Raw genomic sequence first — 26,933 nt, 5'->3', positions numbered from 1 at the left:
TAAGAACAGTATTACTATGCTCTGCACTGTGAAGTCATGTTTAGAATCTACGACAGCACAGGAAGCTAATTCGAAATTTACCACTGAAACCCCAATTTCAATATTGAACTGCTGACTTTAATATTGAAATCGGGACATTTTCAACTCATAAAAACCATCACATTTTCACCAACCAATGTACGAAATAATGAATTGACACAGGGTATAAACAGTGTCTCTTCCTCTTAAGTATCTCAACGACAACGATTTTGAATAAATTCAAAAATACACCTTTCACGGACATACCTTATTTCAATTTCTTATGAACACGACTTCAATATTGAACCACACTATTTCAATATCAAATCCGACTTCAATATTGAATCGCGACTTCAATATTGAAATCCAACTGCCGCAATGAAATCCAACTTTAACTGTGATTAGGCAGGAAATTATGATCACATAAAGATACATACCTTGATGTGTCTCCTAATTACAGCGTGTTGGATATCCGCAATCCTTTATCTGGAAAAGGAAAAGATACAACTAATTTCCACAAAAGCGTTGAAGAAAAAGGTTTCTCGCAAAATAGCCTTTCAACGACCGTATCATCGAATAAATCAGCCTTCTTTCTCGGACTTTGCATACCGAATACCACTGGTTGGTGAACCTGGTTTACCTTGAAGATGGAGTTTAGCGTATGGGAAAAGCCCATAATCATGAACATTTAGAAACCTACACTGTTCATGAGCAGGTGCTTTTAAACCATGCTTTAGGTCAAATATCTGACATAGGAATACCTAACTGTGAAAAAAATTGCTGGAGTATAGTTCCTACTTTGAAGAGCTGCAGACCGTCGGTGAAACAAACGGTTGGCATGATTCAAGACTATAATCGAGAGAAGACCGCCGGTCATGGCTGGGTTGTCGATTTGTTGAAGGAAAGGCAGGATGCAGTACATATGCTACAGTTTCTGTGCTTAGACAGATTTCTTAGAAAATTTTAGGACAGGCAAAGTTAGGCCTAATGTTTTTATTCCCATCGTGATAAATGTAGGCTAAATTTAGAAGGTGCTAGCAACAAAGAGAAACTACGCATCATGCATGTATGCGTTCAGATATTTCCCAAATATGCAGTCAAGCTCTTTGATTTCAATTTTGTCTGATTGGTCACTACAAATAACAAGATGTTTCACGTACAGCAATCCTTTAAAAGTAATAGTTGGCTTTTTATTGCGGTATGTTTGTTCTTCTTCTGGTTCATCAGTGAACTATTTTTCTGAATGTGTTTGATGCTTTTCCAATTTTTTTCAGCTCTTAGATAGTAGAAAATGCGTTTTTCGATATTGCAAGTCCTGGCGTGAAAGACCTTTCCCGCCTCGTGAGTGCAGGCCGAGATCCGAGTTCTCGTCAACCCGCTATTAAGATACAACGTCATTTCCATTGATCGTCGCAGTTGCGGGGTAATCAAGCGCCATCAGTATGACGTCGGGAAAATCAATATCAGCCCAATAACGTCAATGGGTAGATCCTAGCTCCAGGAAACGCCTTACTAGTGCATCGTTCCACGTCGAAAGAGTCGATGCGTGGAGAGCTAGATCGGGTCAAATCGGAGTGAACTTCGGAAAAGCGTTGAAATGCGCGACAACTCAGTCAGATTTTGAATTTTTCCTTTTTGTGCAATTTGTTGATGAGAACTACTAGAATAGGAGGTGAATGGGCATCCGACAGCTTGGTAATATTTCCCTTAATAATGCCAATGGTAATTTAACCCTTTATTTCGTCAACTCTGTGAAATCGCAATTCGATCATGCGCCACATTTGCGCGTCCTCAGGCGTCTATGTTTTTAAAAAAGAAGTTTTAACGGCGGATACAAGTATTTCTTAGATAGGTCTACGCGCTTGTTTTTGTTGTTGTTCTAGACAGATGCGGATGATAGATGCGGTGTCCCGGTAGCGTTGACATGCAGTATATGCTTTACAGTGTTTTCTGCAGGATTTTAAACAAATACGAGAACAGACAAAGTTAGGTCTAACGTTTTTATTCCTATCATGATAACTGCAGGCTAAATTTAGAAGGTGCTTCCAACATGTATATAAGTTCAGATATATCCTGAATTGATGCACATAACCGACATTTGTCTACCCCTCAGCATTCACATAGTCTTGTGACGGGATGATAAACGCCATTTAGCATTTTTCCACAAATTTGCCCGGGCCCAATGAACCAGCGACTGTTTGTCAAGTCGAAGAAAAGTATTCATCAAATAATAACCTTCTTCGAACACAGCTTCTCTATTTTCATTAATTGGTATGATCTGATCGGACTTCTTACTACTTATTTTTTTGGTAAAAAAGGTATATCACTCCAGATTGTTCCATCAATGCAAGCACGGGCCAAAACTGACAAAATGAGTTAGTCAATGATAATTTCAATTGACTTTTGATTTTTAAAACAGTTTCTTTTTGTAGCGAAATTTTTGTCATCGAAATATCACTAAGCCGAGAAAAGTTGTACTACAAGCATGCACACTGTAAGGTTCTCCATTGATTTATTCAAATGGTGATCAGAAAATACTTCTTGATCATGATTTGAAGTGAGGAGGCCGAATTCACATTGACTGAAGAATTTGCCCCCCCCCACACACGCACGCACACCAACATGTAAATCACCTACTTGGCTCTTAAATCGGATGACTTAATATAAATGTCGCGTACTATTACATAATGTTATCACAATAACGATCCAATAATGTGAGCGTCTGAAATCCTAAGAATACAATATATAAGTATAGATTATTAGAGAAGAAGGAATGACTCAAAATAACTTCATGTGTATTTTTCATCGCATTGTGCTCAGTTGTAATTGACCCCCCCCCGCACCTTGCAAAGGTTGCTATCGAAGGCAAGACCAATACGAACAAAATTATACCTCTCTCATCTGCAACTGACCTAATTTGATAAAGCGAAATACTATGCAAATCTAGTTTCTTTTTTCTTGGTCACGTATACTAGATGGGCACTCAGGCTTTTTGATTTTTCAAAAATTAATTTCTAGTAACATGAAGCATGATTATAGCATTTTGTTTGCGGGGAATATCTAGTATGGGGTTGTATTGAAATGATTCAGGCAGAAAAAATCCGATGACTTTAACAGTTAATAAGTTAGAACTAATTTAATTTAGAAATAGGACTATGCGCTACTTTATCTAACCAATAGCTTGTTAAATACCATATAGTGTATATTGATATAGTCCGGTGTTTTATTCCTTACCTAAATTATATAGGGCAAAACAGGATCTGGAACAAAAAGTGCCGCTGAAAGGGTGGATGTCGTCCTGGGTGCCGACAAATGGTACCCAGGTTCGAGATCGACTGGACAATAAGCACCCTGGGTGCCATTACACTAGACAAATAGCACCCAGCTTCTTTTTGCCTGGCTTACGGATCTTAGGGACGAGGACGTTTCTTGCAGTCTCGTTTTATCTCGCGCCGTGGTACTTGTGGCATTAGCAGTGCGCGAAATAAAAAGAACAGATAAACAGAAAAAAACGCGTTTAGGCCTAAAGGTCTTTGAAAGCACATTTCGGATGATTTATTCAGAAAAGGTATATAGGAGGGATATATCCGAAATGTGGTTTCAAAGACCTATAGGCCTAAACGCGTTTTTTTCTATTTTTCTGTTCTTTTTATTTCGAGCACTGCTAATGCCGCAAGTACCACGGCGCGAGATAAAACGAGATTGCAAGAAACGTCGTCCCTAAGATCCGTAGGACAGGCAAAAAGAAGCTGGGTGCTGTTTGTCTAGTGTAATGGCACCCAGGGTGCTTATTGCTCGATCTCGAACCTGGGTACCATTTGTCGGCACCCAAGACGACATCCACCCTTCCAGCAAAAGTGCCAATCATCCCGTTTTAAGTATTGCACGATAGTTCTTATATAGTTATTATGGTCCAAGAGTTTTTGTACCAGATCGACGTTTCTTGTAGTAAGAAGTACTCTTTACACGTATATCAAGATCATAATCAAACGAGCAAGGAGTCATTAGATTTGGGTATTTCTATCCCACAGAATTTCCCTTAGCAGTTTTCTCACATTTGTGTGGGATTAAGATAAAAGCACAAAAAATCGTATCCTTAATCAAGTAGTGTTAATGAAGCGTGAGACTCCTTGTTTAATTGTGATCTTGATAACGTTTTGTGATCGATGATATTGATAGATATATAAAGTGTAGGGACTACTACAAGAAACGTCGATCTAGTACACAACTCTTGGTGGATAATCATAAGAACTATCATTTAATATTGACAACTACTCCAAAGATGCCATTTACAGAAGATCCGTGTCTGTACTTTACTTGATAACATTAGAGGATTTATATAGCGCTCGATTATACACGGCAAAGCAAAGCACTCCCTAGAAAGATGACGCGTAAGGAGTGATTTGAACTGGCCGATATTTCCTGCCAACCTAATACTCCTTGGGAGATGTTCCACAGCTTGGGGGCAGCCGAGCAAAAAGCCCGGTCCCCAAAGGTTACACAGTGCGTAACCAAGGAATAGCTCAGAGTCACCACGCAATCTGTGATGAGACAGGAATAGCTCAGAGTCACCACGCAATCTGTGATGAGACAGGAATAGCTCAGAGTCACCACGCAATCTATGATGAGACAATTGTTGCCTAACCTTGACCATATCAACCAGGTACTGAGAAGCCTTACACACTAGAAGTGATACCTTGAAAATTATCCTGTACTTAACAGGAAGCCAGTGTAAATGCACAAGTACCGAGGTGATATAGTCAAAGCGAGGCACAAGACATACAACCCTCGCAGCAGCATTCAGAACCCTCTGCACCGACTACACTGCTTGTCAGTGATGCCATATAGAAAAGCATTACAGTAGTCGAGATGGGAAGTTGCGAAAGCGTGAACCAGAATCTTGGTGGTGTCCTCAGTAAGAAATTTCCGAATTTGTCTGAGGTTATAAAGTTCGCGAAAGACCTTTGAGCACACTTTGCCTACATGGGTTTCCATATACTCTAGACTCGGCTCTAAGACACCATGCCAGCAAAAACTAGTGAACCTGCCCACATAATATTTATTCATTACTCTTTTGTGTCATAGGACCAATAGCAATGGTCGGGTTATTGTGCCATGGTCTGGGAAGCCGCGTCTATTTCATTGACTAGTACCAAGGCCTTGTTCCATGAAGAACGACTGATAGCTAGGGTGGGCCCGTAATAATGCATTGTATGACAGATAAGGGATGAATATCACATAGGGCCTTTTAATCATTGGTCATTGAAATTGATGAGTCCAAATAGGACGAGACAAGACAAGAGTAACGTGTAGACAGGCTTTTATGATGTTTCGTGTTGGCACTTTTCGCAATGTTGATCTGGCAGAGAAATGAGGCAGTATGGAAGCCCCTGAGCCATTGAAAAAGAGAAAAAGAAGTTACAGTGTATCAGAAAAACTGCAGTATCTTAGAGATCTAGAAACGGCCCTAGCAAATGGGACAGTCACCAACCTCCGTCAGTTTGCTGACCACTACAGGATACCTGTGGAAACGTTTCGTAGATGGAATAGGGCCGAGCTGGAACTTGCCATGTAGGAAAATAACGGTGCTGCACGTAAAGTGAAAGCTAAACTGGTTGGGCTGTGGCCAAATGTAGAAGATGACCTTCATCGATGGTTGCTGCAACAAAAAGAAAAACGTCTGTCTGTAGCCGTTCATGACGTCCAAGAAAAGGCGATTGAGTTGTTTCAAATTGGATGGGACGCACTTACGCAAGTTCGGCGCGAGGAAATTGAACAATCTATGCCAATTCTTCATCACTTTCGTGCATCAAGCGGTTGGGTTCACGACTTCATGAAAAGAAAGGACGTTTCATTTCGGAAGGTGAACAAGAACACGACAGGTCTTCCTGCGGATGCTGCTGCAAGAGTAAGGGTGTTCAGAGACAATGTTGCTGAAATCATTCAACAATTCGAAATTGTCCTACAATTCGTGTTCAACATGGACCAAACCTTCGTACTTTTTGACTGTCGACCTTTACACCTGCAACACTAAAGGAACCAAATCTGTTGATGTTAGAACATCCAAATCAAACACCAAATTAGGATGTACCGTGTCATTGTGTGTCACAGCAGCTGGGGATAAGTTACCTGCCCATATTACATTCCCACGTCGGGGCTTTGTGAGACAGTTGGAAGCACTCGAACAGCAGGATATTCCGGCTAATGTACGTTTCACTTCTTCTGATACTGGATGGATGAAGCAGGAAACCATTCGCCACTGGATTGAACACGTGTTTCAACCCCATGTCGAGGCCGACCACTGCGAACAGTTTCTCCTGCTTGTAGACCGCTACAGAGTTCACAGGACCGAGGAATTTGGAGGTGACATCACCGAGATGGAAGGGATCCTTGACTTTATTCCTACGGGATGTACTTCACTTGCACAGCCACTGGATGTCAGTGTAATGATATCATTCAAAAATCACGCCAAGAAGGCTTGGAAAAATTGGAAAGTCGAGAATACAGATGAGGAGGGTCGGTGTCCGCCTGTCTCACTACTAGACGTTGCAAACATTATCAGCAATGCCTGGGATGCTGTGACTCCTGAAGTTATCGAGAATGGATTCGAGGCGGCGATGTTCAGGAATGATGACGACATTGAGGATGGACCACAAAACTTCGTTAACCTGGATGACGAAAACGCGGGACTGAATTTTATTGAAATTGTAGAAGACGAACTCTAGTTTCCAGTCGATGTCTGAATTCAGTGTAATTCTAAGTTAGAATACAGAGAGTGCATAAGTGAAAATGTGTATTTTTCTTTAATTCGCCCCAGGCTATTTATTGCCAAGGCATCTGGCCAAGAAATCATTATAAGAATTTTATTTCAAGGAAGCGATTCAGAAGACTCCGGAGAGGAGCATCCCCGAAAAAGAAAATGGTGACATTTATTTTGTGACATTCTGTATTGGTTCATTAGTCTTGAACCAAATAATCCATTCAGGCCCGGTCATTGTATCCTAATTCTATACCTTTACTAGGCCTAATTGAACCTTGAAGAATAACAGTGTGCGTAACAGTTTATGACAACCATCGACATGGCCTGTGATTTTATAATGACCAACAGCGTGGCTTGCCCGGTGACTTGTCATTCAGAGAATCCCCGCACCAATCAAGGCCTATAATGAATCCTAACAAAGGAATAACTATAAATGAGTCTATGAATAAATATAATGTGGACAGGTTCACTAGTTTTTGCTGGCATGGTGTCTTAGAGCCGAGTCTAGAGTATTTATATTGGAATCAAACAACACGCCGAGATTTCTCACACATTTGACGGAGCTCACAAAAGTCACACCAACTTTAATTGAGTCAATGTTAACTTTAAGCAATTGTTGGCGGGACCCAATGATGATAAATTCAGTATTCACACTGTTAATCAACAGTTGGTTGGTGATAAGCCAAGCCCTCACATCACGAACGCAGTTCTCAGTCTCCTTCACCGCATCGCATTCAACTGAATTCGAAAGTGGGCGAAAAGACAGATATAACTGGGTATCATCAGAATATCCATGAACGTCAGATAGATGTTGGGATATCACGTGATAGAGGCGCGAAACGTAGAACAAGAATAAAATTGGCCCTAGGCAACTGCCCTGAGGAACACCACATTTGAGGTCAAAGTTAGTTGAGACTGAGTCATTGATAACAATACGCAGTTTCCGACTGTTGAGATATGACTCCAGCCATTTGGGGCAAGATCCAGATATTCCGAAATCCATGTTCATGGTTTCAAGGAGAATAGTGGTATCAACAGTATCAAAAGCCGCACTAAGGTCAAGCATCACAAGCAAACACACTTCTTGCTTACCCATCCTCATCAGAATGTCACTCTGCACTTTAACTTACGCTGTCTCAGTTGAGTGGTACTGCCGATAGGCCGATTGTGATATAGGCAATGGAGAATGCAAGGCGCTATGTGACTTGAGTTACTTACTACTAGCAGCTGACTTTGTGAGGCCTGAGGGCGAAATCAACTAACTTTATATTCCTCACAGTGTTCAAGAAGCCCGGATAGTAATTTCGCGGCTAAATTTGTTATCAGTTGTTTTTCTCCCTTTGAAACGTTTAAAACATTCTGGCCAGACCATCGGGCGAAATTCCGCAAGGAAAGCTTGATTTACAATCTTCAGAACCATGATGAAAAAAATGTAGTTTTCGAATAAAGTGCATGGAACGTTAACCAGGTTCCCTTTTATTGGTTTTCTTTAAAATCCTGCGGGAAATTCTCCTGATGAGTAGGCTACATGTATCCATTCGTTCCAGTCAAACATCACTAGATACCATTACCAACGGTAGGAACTACAATCTAACCGATCGTACCAATATCGGATTCATTACTCGCGGTTTATTTACTGCACAGGTGGGAGCAATATTGGTTATGTTGCAAGTATGAATCAGGCAAGTTGATTCAACCAGCTTCAACTCTGCATACAATGAGATATTTCAGTTGTGAGAAAGAAAATAAAACTTCGAAATAAAACACGCTAGATTTCTTAGCTTACATGTTTATATTTAGCGCATCAAAGAATGTTATGAAGATTTTTCTTCCAGTCGTATTTTTGCCGATGTGCGCATAGCAGTAGCGTCGATGGTTTTCCCCCAAGTCAAATTAAAAATGTTTATGGCTTCACACGCACTGCACCCACTGACCCTCATTAACAAGGAGATGAACTTGATTGAGCTGAATCTCCCTCGACACCGACCATCTCCAATCTGTACATCCTAATGAGTTGGCAAGTAGTGTCTCTGATCGATTGAATCATGTTGTTTTGCAATATATTGATGAATAACTTATGCTGACTTCTCGTCGTCAGAGCTAAAGACTACAAGGTTTTTTTTGTTCGGAGCAATGTAATTGCAAAGCGGTGGGCATGTTCTGGTTCCCAGGAGACATGGCTTTATTTTTTAAAATAAGCTGTTACGCTTAGATGGGCAGTTGCCAAGTGTTTTTTCTGACACCAGTTTGTGGGATGTCTTACTTCTGCTGCATTGAATCAAGCCGATATTTTCCTCTAAATTTCTGCCACAGTCTTTTATGCCGGATGAGCCAATAAAAGTACACGATAGTTAAAAACAAAAATATTTGATATAATGAAGTCAGCAGAGAGACCAGGCCTTTAACGGATGTGCCCCTAAACTTATCTGGCAATTTCCACGGTTGTGAAACTCGATTGCCTTGATGCCATTGGCCGGCAAACCCGTCTGAATGTGCGCTCCTTCATGTCCTTACGCCCATAATGCTCGAATAGAAGTTTGCGTGCAACTGAGTAAATTACACTCGGTTGCAACCAATACTCGAAACACTCCTTTCGCTTTCCCCTCCAACAAACAATGACCGGAGATAGGAAAATATACCAATGAGTTCGATTGAAGAGTTCTCAACAAGGCCCATCAAACTGGTCTCAGAAACTTTGCCATTTGGTCATCGTTATTTTTCAGTCAATTACAAAATTTAGAAGAGCTATTTGCGTTTGACTCGATAAAAATAACTATTTTGAGAACGAGATTGATTGCAAATAAAGGTATCGCGGGTTATACATTTTTTTTGCAAACATTCAACGAAAAGTAAATTCAGCACATGAAGTATACCAGTGCATTCTCCGCAGGCAATAGTGGCATATCTACAATTGGTATTTATGGCTTAAAACGCACATATTCCAAGATCCAAATCAGGCTGCCCCGCCTGGCAGCTAAACGTGAAACTAGTATCCATTGCGCGCACAGTGGGATAATGAAGAACTACCCTGTGCGGTATTGACTGGTTATCTTCAACCGTAATTTCGTATTCAACCAGGGTTTCGGTTTGATGGCTAAGAGCAACGTTGAAAGCCTGTCTTCCTTTAGAGGCGACCGCGAAAGGGAGATTCACTTGAACATGCCCACGTTGTATAACAGTTCTTTGGATTGATATTGCATGCTATCAGTAATGAGAAATGCCTTTTTGGTGATTAAGGGACAAAACTTTTGGCCGTTCAAAAATGTCCAAAGACGGAACAAGCCTATCATGCATACTATGTCTTCAAGTAAACCAAATCCTTTTGAATTAGTGTACCAATTTTGGTTTTCGAATACGGTGTTTCCATAAAGGACAAGTTTGCGTGACGTGTTCGAAGATGACATATCCGATATATCCGTATTCTGGTTGGATGTGACATTTCTTCAAGTAAATCAAACCGTTTTGAATGACTTCTTCAAAAGGGGGATCCTGAACAGGGCAGCGCAAGTGTTTGTTCTAGGTGGTTGTGACAATGTCTTCAAGTATATCAACCACTTTCTATAAAGTCTTCAAAGACGGTTTTACAAAATAGATCAGGATTGTGGTTATGCTGGTTCGATGTGACAAGTCTTGAACCAAACTGTACGTACAGGGCAGGTGTATTCTGGCTGAATGTGATATTGTCCCAAGTAAATCAAACCGTTTTGAATGACATCGCCAAAAGGGGTATTCCAAACAGAGTAGATGTTTGTTGTTCTAGGTGGATGTGACATTGTCTTCAAGTATATCTAACAACAATCTATAAAGTATTCAAAGATGGTATTACAATTACACCAACCAGAATAGTTGGTATTCTGGTTGGATGTGACAAGTCTTGAGCAAACTGTACGACTTCGAAGACGGTATTTCCGTATGAGGCGGCAGGTGTTTTCTGGTTTGATGTGACAAGTCAAACCCTTCTGAATGACGTGTTCAACTAGGGTAACCGAAGGTGCCTGGCGTATACATTGTAGGGCGGGGAGGGAGGGTGGGGGTGAATCCGAGATTGTCTCCACAGGCATTATTAAAGAACCACTTCCAGGTAAAAGATTAATTCCAACTAATACTGGTCACGCAGTACTGTAGAACGGAAAAGTTTCGCGTCCAGGATATTTTCGCGAATTTCTAGAGCAGGTCATGCTCACGAAAATAATTTGCCGCAAAAATCACTTGCTTAGCAATTCTTGACGCGCGAAAATATTATGCCGCGAATATGTCCATCAGCCGGCATTCGCGAAATTTTTTGTTGAAATCACTCAGTCTCTCACGAACAAACCACTTCTTGGCGCGAGGCGGGGCTATGCGTACAAAGCGGGCAATCCGTTGGCTACATGGATCACGAGCTCCTAAAACGCAAAAATTTGTCGTCCAAAATAACTCTAAAATCCTTATTTTTGATCAGTTACAACATTTAGAAGAGCTACCGGTAAACTGCTAAAATTTATCAATGGAAGCTTAGGTTTTAGCCGGGCCGTTCAAAACTCCCCATTTTATAAGCGTTTGGTGATGGGTTTCCTTTAATCTAAAGGAGCAGAAGTGAAGAAAGGCAATCAAATCCAATGCCCTATTTAGCTGAAGGGCCCATCCAACAGACAGCGAAGGATTACTGGTGTATTATCGTTTTGGTCCAAATTAGAAACCTCATGCGTGTCAAGTACACGCTTCCTCATATCAGCTTTTCTTAGAAAGTTCCGCCACCATTCTGCAACGTAATCCCCTCTCACAGCCAATCCTCGGTACTTATATCAAAGGATAGTTGGCCTTTTAACGGTTTTAAACCCAATGTAATTCCCTTTGAGGCCAATTCCTATTCTTATGTACACTAACATTTCATTTCAGTCATTCATGGGTGAACATTGCCAAACAACATTTGCAAGAATACGCGACAGTTTTAGATCATGTTAAAATGAAATTGTGCGACAAAAGTATTGGCTTTCCGGAGGAAAATCGGATATGCCTCAGCCCCTCATCGGAGAACACCTGGCTCAGAAGAAGATGGTTCTATGTTTCTCAGATCCGGCATTACCAGACACTAAGACGATGACATACCTAATGCTGTCTTACAATTCCATTAAGCTGGAACTTCGTCGAAGGTAAGAAGTGTCTTGAATAAGGCAACACAGTGTCAGCAGTTGGAAACCGACATTGCGAGTAGCTATATTGAGAACACTAACAGAATACATGATTGGAGATCCGATTCGTGATGTGGTCAGAGATGATGGAAACGCCTGCCTGTGTATAAGTGTTACCAATTCGCCATTTGTCAATATCAACACAGTAATGTAATGTAGTGTAATGCAATGCAATGCAATGTAATGTAATGTCCGTTTTTATGAAGTGCTACTCAGTTAGACTATTCAAGCGCTGCCTTAGAATTAGATTTTGAAAAGCAAGGTCTTAAGTCCTTTTCTGAACGACGAGGTATCATCATTGTCTTTAAGGGCGGTATGGGGACTGTTCCATTAGATTAGCTGCAGCTGCTTCAAAGCTGCGATATCCGAATCTTGTCCTGGATCTGGGGACACGCAACATGTTTCCGTATTCATTTTTGGCTCACGGTAGGGGAGTCAATACAATACCGCTGTGTCCGTCGTCGTCTACTGACGCTGACTATCGAGCCGATCTGATTTTTGACATGGCAACTAGGGGACCACAAGTGGAAACCTAAAAAGTTCGACTCGTTTTCGATCAAATCTTCTTGGTTCTCCTCGCAAGGATACATCACATATAATACGGATTTTTTGACCAAATTTTCAAGGTCACATAGGTCAAATGGCGTAAGTTTTCCCCTAGATATTCTTTGAAATTTTTTGCCCATTTTTCTACAACTCCGGCCCCGTTTTTGTGGCATTTTTCAATATTGGTTTTAAATTTCATTGTTTGTTTAAGATGCTGAAAGTTTGGTAGGGTATTTCTAAAAGTTTTGAATATATACGTTCTTTTGTAATAAGTTTAATATGTTCTATATATTGCCCTGGATTTCCCAAAAAATGTATTTGATGTTAAAGTGTTGGATGTTCAATTGTTGACAGAGGGTTAGCCATAGAGTTTTGGTGATGTTACATTCCAACAATAAATGTTGTATAGTTTCATTTTGTATCAAACAAAAAAGACATGTGTTAGTGTTTGTGAGGCAACGTGTGTATAGCCAGGTATTTACAGGTAATATTCTATGTAAAATTTTGCAACATTCTAAGTTTCGTGTCCATTGTTGGCTGGTATGGGAGGCAGTATATGCCACTCCAAGTATTATCATTGAGGTTGTATTCAGACATAGTCAACCAATTGTTTTCTGATTTTTCTGCTTGTCTTTTGCTTGTGCTTTTTATATTTGGCTAATAAAAGCACTTTCCGGGTTTTTAAAAGATTTTTTATCTTTTTCATATTTATATTGACAACTTCTATCAAATTGGAACTCCCATTCTTTATTCTTTTCTTCTATATTTTGGTACTGCGTGTAGCACAGCTACTAGTTTGAAGGGTCCTGTTTGAATACCATATTTTCTTGAGAATTGCCCCCATGTATAGAAGTTCCCAGCTTTATCCACCAGATCATTTAAATACTTAACGTCATGTAAGAACAAATCATTATATAAGATTATTTTGTTGTTTATTTTATAACTATTATTATGAAAAATCTAATTTTTTTAAGAGGATGCTCTTCTTTTGAATTAGCCATAGTAAGCCAAGCATTTTTAAACCACCATTGTCATAATCATTACATTACGTCGGTCTTTTTATCTTTTCATCCTTGTTGTCCAAAATGAATTTTAAAACATACTTTTTCTAGCACTTTAAAACATTCTTTTGGTGGATTTGGCAGCGCTGTAAACAGATGTATTAATTTAGATAGTGCAAATGACTTAATAATGTAAATTTTCCCATACATAGTTAGATTTCTCTCTGTCCAGATATTTAGTAATTTTGAAACTTCCTTATTATTGTCTATATTGTTCTTTTCAGTAAACCTTTCCTTAGCTAAGTCCTAGTTTATACCCAACAAAGTAAACTTTCCTTCTAATTGCCATTTTATATCCTTGTCATGACCTAGATTGTAGTTCAGTTGTTCAGTAAGCCCAATCTTAATAGCTACTGTTTTGGTATAATTTATTGTTAATCCCGCACTTCTGAAAAACGGTCGAGGAGGTTCATAAAGAATCCATAGTTGTGTTCTGTATTGTCAAGAAATAGAGTTGTATCGTCCGCAAATTGGCTGATTAAATATTTTGAGTTGTCTATTTTCATGCCTTTAATATCTTGCTTAATGATTGAATTGGCAAGGATCTCCTTGCCCGACTCCTCTTGCTAATGTGAACCTATCTGAGCAGTGCCCGTTATTCATCATACAGCTTTTGATATTTTTATAAAAGACAGTAATCCATTTTCTCATATTTCCCCCCAAATTAAAGTACTTCAGTGTCCTATTGACAAAGTACCCGTCTAGTGAATCAAATGCCTTTTTAAAAAGTCAGTAAGCATTATAATCCCAGGCATCTTGTGTTTTTTCATCTTAAAGATTAAATCCCATGTTATGAGTGCACATTCCCCAACATACGCATCTATCTTTTAGACATCCTTTTTGATATTTTGAAATTAAATGGTTTGAATTTCTTTCAATTCTTTTAGATATAACCCCAGACATTTTTTTTATAATCCACATTTAAAAGGAATATTGGGCGCCACTTTTTCATGAATTTTTTATTTTCCCCGTGTTTAGGGAGGCATGTTATTAATCCTTGTTTGTGATTGTCTGATAATTCACCAGTTAGAAAAGCCTCTGAGGGATTTCATCATTGTATGTTTTATTTCACTCCAAAATTGATTGTAAAATTCCACAGTAAAACCATCTGAGCCAGGCGATTTATTTAGTTTCATTGTCTTCAACACCGCTTCACATTCTGCTTCACTTACATCATTTTCTAATTCGATTGCTTGTTCGTCAGTTAATTTCTGTATAGTGTCCTCTTCTGGTAAAAAGATATTTAAGTTTTCCTTAGTGGTATTTGTTTGTTTACGCTTGTAAAGATTTTCATCGAATGTCTGCTGTTGTTTTAAAATGACCTTTATTACATTTAGCTCATTTCCGTCTTTGTTAATCAGTGCAGTAACGGCTTTTTTTCGTAGTGTCTGTTTTTTAAATTTCAGAAATATTTGAGTTTTTCTCGCCCTCTAGATGCCATCTTGCTTTTGTTCTTGTTATAACTCCATCTACCTTTTTTTCTATTAGTAACTTTAGTTCGTTTTGTACTTTATTAAATTTTAAGTTTTCTGCATTAGGATTAGCATAATACTTCATATATAACATGTCCATTTTTTTGTCCAATAATTTCTCCTGTTTTTCCTGTTCTCTTTTTTGAGCCGTTCAGTATGCTCTAGTTTTTCCTCTTATTTTGGTCTTTAGAAATTCGAAGGCAATTGGATTGCTTCAGTGTTTTGTACTGCAACGTCGTCTATGACCTTATACACAGACTGCTTTGTTTAGAATTAGGCTTGTTTATACACATCTGGTTATGGAGGGAACTACACTCCTTAATTTTTCATCATATATTTCCAATACTTTCAATAGAAGATCTAATTCTAATTCATCATAGAAATAATGCAGGAGGGACTCCATCTTTCTAATCATAAATTCATCATATATTTTCTATGTATAAATCTGTTAAAACTGTAAACCGTCCCTTTGTATTGATCTTTGTAGTGCCATCGCATCAATAGTACTACTAGTATCTTACATGATTGTATATGCACAACTCCTCACACGCTTGTGATAAGGGTACATTTTCATAGACAGATCCATTAACACATACTGCTCCTCTTTTCTCTTCGTTCTATCTTCACTCGAGTTTATTGTTGTTAAGCTTATGTAAAATAATTTTATAAGGCACAATAAATTATTTTGAATTTTGTAATAATCACACAAAGCTACAGTGACCTATATCCTTAACCCTTAAGCCTCAAATTGACACCATTCATGTTTGAATAGCGTTGCGCATGGCTGGTCAGGTTATGTTTAAACAAAATTGCCCAAATCCCATTTGTTGCAGGGTGAGGATTACGTTGGTATTTGTCGCTCGGTGTCTTATTCATTCATTACGTTTCTCTGCCCTTGATGATTTGAATAGCTATGATAGCTCACACTCGGTCGGAAACAATGAACAATTGATCTTGAGGGATGATAGAATAAAATCCGAATCGAGATCAAGGTGTGCAAGGTGAGGAATATCGTCCCAGACCATTTCATTTATTTTCAACACCTTTTGATGCATAACTTTATACACAAACAAATTGTTGATTTCTCCATACAAGCAGTCATTCACACCACCAAAGACATGGCGGTATAGCTCCAGGCTGCATATCAACGGTGTTGTGAGTACCATTTGATAATTGCATTTCTTTTGTTGTAACCTACTCAGTGCAAAACTACTCCATGGGTGTGCCTAATTTGCTCTCATCTTTGAGAATATGAGGTACGGTTGCCGTAATATACTTTCACCATGCAGCCATAATCACTGAAGGCAATGGCTGTGGTTTAAGCTGTACGATTGGTATATGCGTCCGCTAAGCTGCGAAATTTAAAAAGCTTACTAACAAACCTGATCAGACAGCAACTTTCCATACGCAACCAAAATAGTACGCATAAAACGCCACAAAATCACTTGTTTTAGGAGGATTTTTGGCAGACAAAGACTTGAAATGCAATATGACAACCTTTTTTGAATGAAAACAGCAACAAAAAGTCTTGTAGTTTCGTAGATGAGGTAATTCACCACATTCAAATTGCAATGGCTGCCAATTCAAGCTGGGACATCTTCGACATCAATATAAATAGTTCCGGTCATGCGCAAGGAGGTTGCATTGGCCTGGTGTCCCAGCCAAGAATTGGTACATGTGCAAGGTTAGTTTTAAAAAGCAGTTATAATCACATGTTTATATTTAGTTTGAGGTGTTTGATAACAGAACTTGATGTATTATTTGTAATACATACACCATACCTCCAGTTTCGTATCAATTCCGTTATCAAACCAATGACCAATCTTCAGATTGTTGATTCGGACAGTGTCAGCAAATCACTGTCCGCTATGGTTACCGAAGTGGCTAGCAGACGACGGCAAATAAATTGAAAGCACAAGCAGATTCAACCGTTAATATTTCCTGTTCTATGGCACTCGACGTGGATTTGCTGGTTGATATTTCTAGATGAAAGCTCCAACACATCTGTTAAGAGATAAGCAGTGAAATTAGTGTTTTTGTAGCCCTACCCCAATTAAGGGGACAAATTGCGCTTATATCTGCCATACCTGCATAAGCTGTCATTGCACGTGCTGTGTTGTGTAGCATGAACACCAGAATAGGAAGGTGTGATAACAAGTACTCGGTTCTAAGTGTTTCATAATGTGATTTAAAATGCAAATATTAGCTCTCATCAGTATAAACCTATTAACAGGTGTGTTTAAGCTATCATCTATAAATACCGACTAGCAAATCCACGTCGAGTGCCATAGATCAGGAAATATTCGCGGTTGAATCTACCTGTGCTTTAAATTATTTTTCTGTCGTGTGCTAGCCGCTTTAGTAACCATAACGAACTGTGCTTTTCTGACACTGTCCGAATCTCCACACCAAATCTCCGAGCGATATGGCTTTGTTCGGATGAATTAGCCGGTGTAACGTTGTCGTCTTATATAGCATCTTATTTCAAGACGAGAAAAAGAGGGGTGTGACATACGTTTTGAGCACCTCAAACCGCTGCAGCCAACACAATGCGCAATATTATATAGTGATAAGTACTACATTGAAAATAATCTATTTTAGAATAATAATGATAATGAGTTCTTAGCGCTTTTCCGTGTTTCCCTGTTTAAAGCTTTGTGATATCATATCATTACCCCTGTCTCTACAGAACTCAATCAGGGGTTTCAAGGAGCAACCAGAAGACGCTCACTTGAACTCGATCAGTACGGTAACAAAGCAGTGACTCGGCCGGAATTCATCTCCAACACTTGCATCTCTTGGAACTCAATTTACCACTTTTTGACTAATATACGTTTCACTGTAACCCTAAATTACCGCGGATGAGCTTCACATGATGAGAGCAGAGACCTACTCGTATTATCAGGTATGCTGCAACAAACTACATAGAGCTTAGACCTAATCAATCAATGGTACATGTACGCCATGACGACACAAGTGCCACGGGTCAAACCTAAAACAGTTAAAGTCGATCGATAGTAAACATTATTTTGACATCAATAGTGTTAGATTATAATCATTTCTCACTAACGGGTGACTGGTAGTGAGGCTGGAAATAGGATATTGTTTATCTCCGAACGTACCGCGAATGTGTTATATTTGACATAATTCATATCATTTGGATTTAATCAATTTCCCAGGATAAACTTTCACTACAATGTGTATCGATTTTTGATAACCTCCATCACATTTAAGGGCGATGTTGACTTTAACTGCGGATACATGTAAGTTTAGGACTTGTAGCTATATGCAGATAATATTACACTTAAATCATTTCCAAAGAACGCCGTAGCTCCGCAAATAGTGGAATTTATCCCCATGCAGTCATGAGTTAAATTTCTTTCCATAGGTCATTTTGAGAGAAAGAAGAAGTCTTTATTATGTCAATATTTAGTGTAAAAAATAATCATATTTTTAGAGTCGATAGAATGATGCTGGGAGATACTATGATTCAAAGAACAATGCTGCAATACTTAACATAAACCTTATCTACCAGCATCATCGAAGATCACCAATTCATTTCAGTAATGGCCCAATATATGGTAACCATGGCAACTGCTCATCACCTGTCATCACGGAGCTTTGGGAACTCTGAGAACCCTTCTTTGAGCCCTGGGGCTAAATGCGAGCTGCTAACGATCAGACGAGAAAGAATGTCTTCGTCGTTCAAAGATACAAGGTCGGGCTATGGCTGCAGCGAGTCATGTCTACACTCGATGGTGGTTTTTAATGGGATAACGCATATTAAACATTATTTGAATGGCATCTTAACTTTAGATGCCAAGTGCCTTTTTATTGCAGATATCAATGGAATTCCATAGCTATTTGGCGCACTTCAATACAACGAAGCTCAACACAATAAATGGTAGGTTAAGATAGGTTTCCATTGGACAGGATACTGCTTGAATCACAGAACCAAATCCTTTGTTTTTGGTCTCTGGGAAGGCAGTGTTGCGTGAAATAGCAATGCCCAAACACGCGCGCTATCGCTATCGCATTCTACTATTAGGCATAGTCCGGGAGCTGAGCGACTTTTATTTAACTTGCAAGCTACAAATAATTTGAATGTTTTGAGGGATAGAGTACGCCTACCTGACCATAGACACCCAAATTCTAAAGTTTTTCCAATGATGGGTGAAGGAGATAGAGGGTTTAGAATTTTTGTTAATGGCTTTATAACTTAACCGCAAATTGGAGTTCTCAACAGGAGCAGAAGCATCAATGTACACGTACATCTTGAACGTTTGGATTTAGACCCCATATAAACGTATTACTAAAAGATAGACACATGGTGCCTCTTAGTGAGATAAGCATGTTTTATTTGTTTTTAAGTGGCCCGTGACTTTTTAAAGTATTATGCCTTAATTTGCCTTGAATTCCATAGAAACCAGTCTAAAATGTCATTTCCTCTACCATATCAAAAGGAGGCTTTTAGTAAGCTTGGGAAACCCACAATATTCTGACAAGGTGGCAAAAGATGGCGACTAGATGCCAGACGATGCAACATGCTAGGTGAGAAAACTAATATAATGATTTGAAATGGAAGAAATGGTAGTATGCCAGTGACAAGTGGGTTTGCTGTACTGATTTGAGTACACTATCACAACAGATGTTGTATACTGACCAACATTTTTTTCGTGAAACATGACGAACATTTATCATGTACATGTACACCCTTGTCGGAAAGTTTAAGGACACCAGTTTTTTACAATTTTCTCAAAAACTACTGGAACCAAAGTTTTATCATATGTGACCCACCACAGCAAAATGAGTCGCATGTCGCACAGAAGATGAGCCTAAAATGACACCAGGACATAATAGAAGACATTGATCCACTCAAATTTCACAAAAGGCAGACTCTAAAGAAATGAACAACCAGTCCGTCTCAACTTGTCAAGCTCGAAGCGACATGCGATTCACTTTGTTGTAGTGGGTCACATATCTGGATAAACTTCTTGGGTATCATTTACAATAGGTTTGGTTTTTATAGTCAATTAGGTAAAAACGTTATGGCCCTTTTTCCAGAGGGATTTTTCTGCCGTTTTTTGCAACATCATCTGGACACATTAACTTAAAGCAATTTCTAGCAAAAATTGGTAAGTTTGGTCAAAGGTTTTTAGGAAAAAATACAGTTTTTTGGCATTTTCTCAATGATATTTTGCTGGCCAAGATGACACCTTTTGACACTATCCCAATGATCATTACAGTGGTTATTGGTCACAATCATTGATGTGCACTCCAGCCAAATCCTCACCCCATGTCAGATGACCAGACCACATCAAACAATATGATGTGTACTTGGGCCAGGGCCTCAACCCAAGTCAGATTACCTGACCACAGAAAACAGGCCAAACCAATTGCAGTGCTGTTTCTTTCTACATTAAACATTCCTTTAAGCCATCCACCACAGGCAAGATATTGTTTTCTAAAACTAGGCACTTAAAATGACCAAGGCCTAGGAACAAATTATTACTCTTAACTGTAAAGGCATAGTCCGCAATGAACAGCAATAAGGGGGGCATCAGGGTTTAATGACCGAGCTTGTTGCTGAAATACACATGACATGCGATTGAATTGGGCGTAGCAACCAAAACGTCTTCAGTATGACAAGAACTCCATGATGCAAAACATTTTTTGAATCGTTCCAATTGCCTTGTCCTGACTTTTTCAGCCTACACACTGTGGTAGGACACTGTTCAGTTACAGTCTGATTCACTCAAGTGGAGAAAGTTCCTGACCTGAGTTTGTATACCATATCAATAGGAGTTACCATACTCCCAGGCAGACAATGCCAGTAAGCAAGTCGGTCTGAGGGGTCATTACGAGAGTTGCTGAAAAGTCATTTCAATTGGGAGTATTTTTTGGGCAAAAACTTCAAAAAGTGATGCTTTCCAACAATTTTTTTTACAACAAATCTGTGATTAAAGTTGCTTTGGTTATTGTGTCCAGATGATGTTGCAAAAAAGTTTAAAAAACATGCCCCTGGAAAAAGGGCCATAAAGTTGTTACCTAATTGACTATAAAAACCAAACCGCAAGAAGTTTATCAAGATATGATAAAAGTTTGATTCCAGTTGGCCCAGTAGTTTTGGAAAAAATTGTAAAAAACTTGCGGTCCTTAAGCTTTCCGACAAGGGTGTACGTGCTTCAACATATCACGTCACTGAGACGTCGCATCAAATTTGAAATATACTTTTAACGCATTTTGACCCCTTGTTTTTATCTGTGGGAACTCAAAAGTAATACATTCATAGGACCTAAAACCGACCGGTAAGTAGCACATTGAAATTTTCTTGGGTCGCCATCTTTAATCGCTGCTAATTAACCCTATTGGGGGGGGGGGGGGGTCTGATATTTTTATACATTTTGGATAGGATATCCCTGGCGTCAATACAAGCATATAAACACAAAAAATCATATTTTTCAATTTCTTCTGAGTCACCCTCAATACGGTCGTAGATTAACTAGATTAAAAATAGTCCTGTAATCAGTAGATTTATCATGTACATGTTCGTAGTGCCTTACGTGCTTGAATAAAATCCTTTAATTTGATAGAACAGATTTTTTTTAAATTTCCAATATTTCAAACTTGTTCTTGAAAGTGTGTTTACCTTTATCTTGATTATACACACGCACATTTTCCACGACTAGGAAGCTATATGCGCTACTGATAAAGGGCTAAGCGTTCGCTTAATTTCTCGTTTTACCAGCCCCAAGTCTGCTGCCAATTATGTGTCTAGTATCGAGCAAATTACCTTCAACATTTCCCTCGGTTATCGCAAGCTTATCTCCTCGGGGTATTAAACGGTACCATTAACATGCCAACTTCGATCGTTCAGAAATTTGAAAATTGTGTAAATATACACTGAATCTAATTTCAACAATGCCACGATACAGACAGATCTTCAGTATCTTCAGCTGCATGCATAATAACTGCACTATGCCATTGTACATTTCTATTTTCATAAGAGACCAGCAAGACAGTACAATAGCATTGCGCGAAGATGACGTCACCGCAGCTGCTGTCCTCTATTTTCCCATCGCTGAATTACAGGCAATGTCGGACAAACATGCGGTTTCCTATTGGATTCCGGCTTTCTAACTAGGGCAGTTAGATTCAATCTGGCACATGTCCGAGTGTTGGAAATACTACATAATTGTTCTGAATATTTCTCTCTCTGACTCTATGGTATCATTCATGCTAAAAACAATGCAGGGTCAAAGATAATTGACTTTGAAATAAGCTTGAATGTGTAGAAATAAGTGTCGATGTCCGACTGTCACGTGACTAAAACGTCATCAATATCTTATTCAAATGACCTTGTGAGCTATAAATAGTAACGTCGCGGAATGCTATTAACACGAACGGCGTGATAGTTCAATACGTTAGAATACGATGTAATGTTGTTGGATGTTCCCTTTATTTCAGTGTTTCCATTCAATGGACAGCTTGGGAGACTATTATTCTTTATAGAGGGTCACAAAGAAAAACTTACCTATTTGTTTGTTAAAGCGTTACCCGAACAATGAGGAATATACAAGCAGTTAGCAACAAAACTCTCAAAATCATTACAGCGGGTTATACTGTGCTAAGAATAACCCGATACTGACAATAGTCTTGCTTCCAAAGCTAACACAGTTACTTACAAATACAAGTTCACAGAGGTTAAACTCTAAAAACGTCATTGATAGTGCCACATTTTGTCATATCTAAAAGTCAATCCAACCTCCACTTTATGTGTTTTCAACTGCAACTAAATGATTTCCAGGTGAGCACAATGTCCATAGGACATTTCATTCTGAACGTGTTTGATGCTTTCCAATTTTGTTTCATCTGATTTTTCTCGCCACGTGAGAGCACGTCGAGATCCGAGTTCACGTCACTATGAAGACGCTACGTCATTCGTCGCAGTTGCGGGGTAATCAAGCCCCACCAGCGTGCCGTCGGAAAAATCGATATTAGCACTATATCGTCAAGAGGCAGATCCTAGCTCTAGGAAACGCCTTACTAGTGCATCGTTCCACGTGGAAAGAGTCGATGCGTGGAGAGCTAACTCGGGTCAAATCGGAGTCAACATCGGAAAAGCGCAATAATCCAGTCAGATTTTGATTTTTTGCTTTTTTGTGCAATTTGTTGACGGAAACTACTTATGTAGAATAGGAGATGACTAGGCAGCCGAAAGCTGGGTAGTAGTGCCCTTAATAATGCAAATGGTCCTTGTAAATAACTAAGGCAGATGAACTGACCATTACCAGGGCCCCTTTTCTCAGTGCCACGCAGCTGGTACATTTCACCTCATGCAGCTTATTCCATGATATACCCTCAATCCTGCAACTTCAAATATCACCACTTTGAACGTCTAATTACTTTGCAATCTAAGTAACAGATAACAGAACTTCTAAAATTGACAAGTAAATAGAATTCGAACACTTCCTTGGACAACAGTCCATGGATAAAATGCCATGATGTCAAGTTACATAAGCCCACATGTATATGATCGTGATGGCCTATTTTCTGACTGATGAGGAAATAGACAAATGTTGCAATTTCCTTATACCATATGCAGGGCGTCTGTTGTTAAATGAACATCAATAGGCTTATAAAGTGAAAATGTCAACTGTTAGAAATTGCTCAACAGCGGTTTTACACCATGGAGAATCCATTTCCCCAGACTGCCAGAATCGAGCAGCCTGCCTTTGATAGTGCAACTTGATGCCTGGGAGATTGGCTACTTCACATGAAAAACAGGCGAAGCGTGCTCTCTTTGGTAAATTTCCTAGAATAAACTGTGTGTCTATCTGGTAATATAGACAATGACATGATATGCACTAAATTTCAAAGTAAATTAACCAGCGCGTTACACTCACAAAATCGATCCATGCATATTTTCCAATCAATTTGTTTGCTATCCATAGGACAAACCAACGGTGCATTTCTATCTATATTTGATGCAAATCATGCTTGAAGAATCTTATTACCAGATGATCGCAACAATATTTTGTTGAAATACTCCACAGTTTTTCAAATTTATTGGACTTTTTCCTTTTCTAGGACAGGCAACCACGGCAAACTGGAGGGCCTGCCTAACTTACGGCAAACTGGGGAAATGATTCTCCAGGGTGATTAACCTACCTTATCATCATATAGGAATTTACCCCAATCATGGTTTTGGGTGAAGAGACAACTCCACCCGATCCTTGGAGAGACAAACAAGAATCGATAGCGAGGCACATACAGTGTATCTATTTCGATTCTAATACACACCTCAAACGAAGCAAATGTGATTTTAACTGCATACATAATTCAGAGCAACCCACGCAGTTATAGTTGCCTGAACATAACCGCTGTTGCTAAAACGAGGCACAGTGGATTATACACCATAAACAGTGGTACATTGTAAGACCACTGATAATCGACTTTCAGTTATTCATCATTCCTACTGACAGTATTCGCACTGTAGCAAATAGAAAGCGATTCGCCGGGGTGATTTCTTACCTTTCGTATTCTGTCTATGACTGTGCGAGGCGTACAGGCTCACTCCGTTTGTACCACGCAGTGCACATGTTCCAGAGGATAATTGAGATGCCGGCTACATGTTTTGTTCAGATGTTCCTTTCAGGAGAAACACGGCCAGCGCAATTAATGTTCTGCAGACGTACATTAGAATGCACTGTAGTTGTACGTTTCATATGAACATCGATCCAAGTTTATACCATTGGTTGAATTCTCGCCTTTGAATTTGGCTTAATATCAAAGTGATAAAAGTATCATATTCCCAATGTTCTAAATAAACATCGCCTTACATTAAAATATGTAAGACAACGGTCTGCTTTGACTATCGCACCTCTCCAGCGTATTCAAAACTGCGCTGTGAGACTTGTTAGCATAACGGGTAAGTACGATCAAAATACGCCAGTCCTCCGACAACTACATTGGCTGCCGGTTAAGTCCCGTGTTTATTTCAAAACCTTGCTGCATTGCTATAAGGTTGTTAATGGGTTGGCACCTAGTTACCTTCAGCTTCCACTTGCCGTATCTGATCACCGTACAAGGTCATCTGCTCCTAGCTTCAAGCTTCAACCAAAGCACACAAAGACCTCGTTTGGGGACAGAAGTTTATCGGCGAGTGGTCCCTTTCTTTGGACCAGCTTCCGGCTCATATCAGGCTGGCAGACAGTATCATTTCGTTCAAGCGGTCACTAAAGTCATGGCTGTTTGAGAGACATTTGGGGAGTAGGCGCTTTGATCACGTCTATGCGGTGGAAAGGCGCCCTATAAAAATCTCTCATTTTAAAACATTAACTACTATTTATGAAAGACAAATATACCTCATGTTGCATGTTTATGGTTTATTGTTAAAGTTTAGGAATTATAACTGCAACAAATCCTTGTCAGCGCGATTTGGTCACCAAAATTCGAGACAAAGAATTTATTTTCGTGTGTTCGTGTCAGGTTTCTTCGATTGCTTATACAAAAAGAATGGTGTTCAATTTAAAGAGTATTTGATATGAGCCACAAAAAATATTTTCAAAAGATGATTCCACATGTAATAAGGCCCCAATCATTATATTCCTCCTTTGTATAAATTGACAGGGAAGCCCTTGACAATTTTTGAAGAAATTCTGAGGGTGTGTGCAACGGAAGCCATAAGTTCCCAAATAGTAACACTTTCGTCCCCTCACTTGTAGGAGGCTTTTTCCGACTAACGGTTTCTCTTACTTTTTCCTGATTTGTCCGACATTGTCCGACATTTCTCCGACGTTGTCCAAAAGGTCGGATTTTTAGAACACCTGTGAAAAGTACCAAGACTTCCCAAAATAGACATTTAAAATCAAAGGCTTTTTGGGAAGTCCTTGTCGGAGAAAAGTCGGACAATGTCGGAGAAATGTTAGAGAAACCGGATATTAGTCGAAAAAGTAAGTCCTACTGGTGCCTGTAATACACCTTATAGCTTCTGATGCCAGATTGGGGGGGGGGGGGGGGGGGTATTTCTGTAAGTGGCAAAATGTCCTGACTTGTAACTCTGCAGTATATCGCAAACTACCAATGAAAATGTGCAATGCCGCTTTGCATACTAAACAAATATTTCGCTCTAATATACTATGCATAATAAACCAAGAAATGTTTTTCTAACCAGAACACTTAGTAATAATACAACAGCCGTTGGATGCTCATGTGCAGTAACTGAATATGCAAAACCCAATGTCATCATATATTTTATCCTACTGTTACCCGTTAAGGATGGCGGATGTTTACAGTATAGCGCTTCCTCATTATCAAATCTAGTTCAAGCTTGGCGATGTGTAATTAATTGTCTGGATGAAAAACTATGCGTGAGAGTAAAAATGTGTCATTTCATGCCCATAATTGCATAGTTAATTCATAATTTTTATTTAACCCCTTGGAGCTAAAGACTTAGACTACTATGAAAAAAGCGACTGAAAGAATCTTACTACAAAATTCCTGCAAAGATGTACATTCTAGCTCATATTGAAATTATCATTGATGCCCAGGATGTTCCTGTTGGCTGCTGCCAGTGAAACATATACATAATCATATGTTTCAATACGATTGACAATGTTTTTTCTCAGTATGCCAAGAACATTCTTTGCAGTGATTTCGGCACCAGCGGTACAATTGCGTACAATCATCACGATGAGGCCATATCTTTGACGAGACGATGACGCTGCGCCAGAAGCACTCCCCGTATGATGGTTGAAATTTGCGCACCGTTTCCCCTTCTCATGAAACATTTTGTTGGTTGCGCCATAAACATTATTATGGTATTCCCTTTGTGTCGAGAGAACACTCAATCTACAATGCACGTCTAAGCTGCCAATATGTTAAAAAACTGTTTGGCTTCAGC

General features: G+C 39.3%; 1 protein-coding gene across 2 annotated transcripts in view; it reads right to left on the bottom strand.

The window, feature by feature from the left end:
• The window catches only part of LOC135501810 (leucine-rich repeat and immunoglobulin-like domain-containing nogo receptor-interacting protein 1-B), a 130,438-nt gene that overhangs the window by 88,177 nt on the left and 15,328 nt on the right, over positions 1 to 26,933 (bottom strand). Inside the window, exon 2 of one of the 2 annotated variants that reach the window (XM_064794135.1) lies at positions 456 to 504. The exons of the other annotated variant lie outside the window; for it this stretch is intronic. The gene's annotated coding sequence lies outside the window, so the exon portion shown is untranslated. The remainder of the gene's footprint in view (positions 1 to 455; positions 505 to 26,933) is intronic. 2 annotated transcript variants of the gene reach the window in all.

This window comes from Lineus longissimus, chromosome 17 (genome assembly GCF_910592395.1).
Source record: "Lineus longissimus chromosome 17, tnLinLong1.2, whole genome shotgun sequence".
In the NCBI taxonomy this organism is placed as follows: Eukaryota; Metazoa; Nemertea; class Pilidiophora; order Heteronemertea; family Lineidae; genus Lineus; species Lineus longissimus.
Note: the sequence above shows the minus strand (reverse complement) of the source record. Positions and strands in the feature narration are given on the sequence as shown.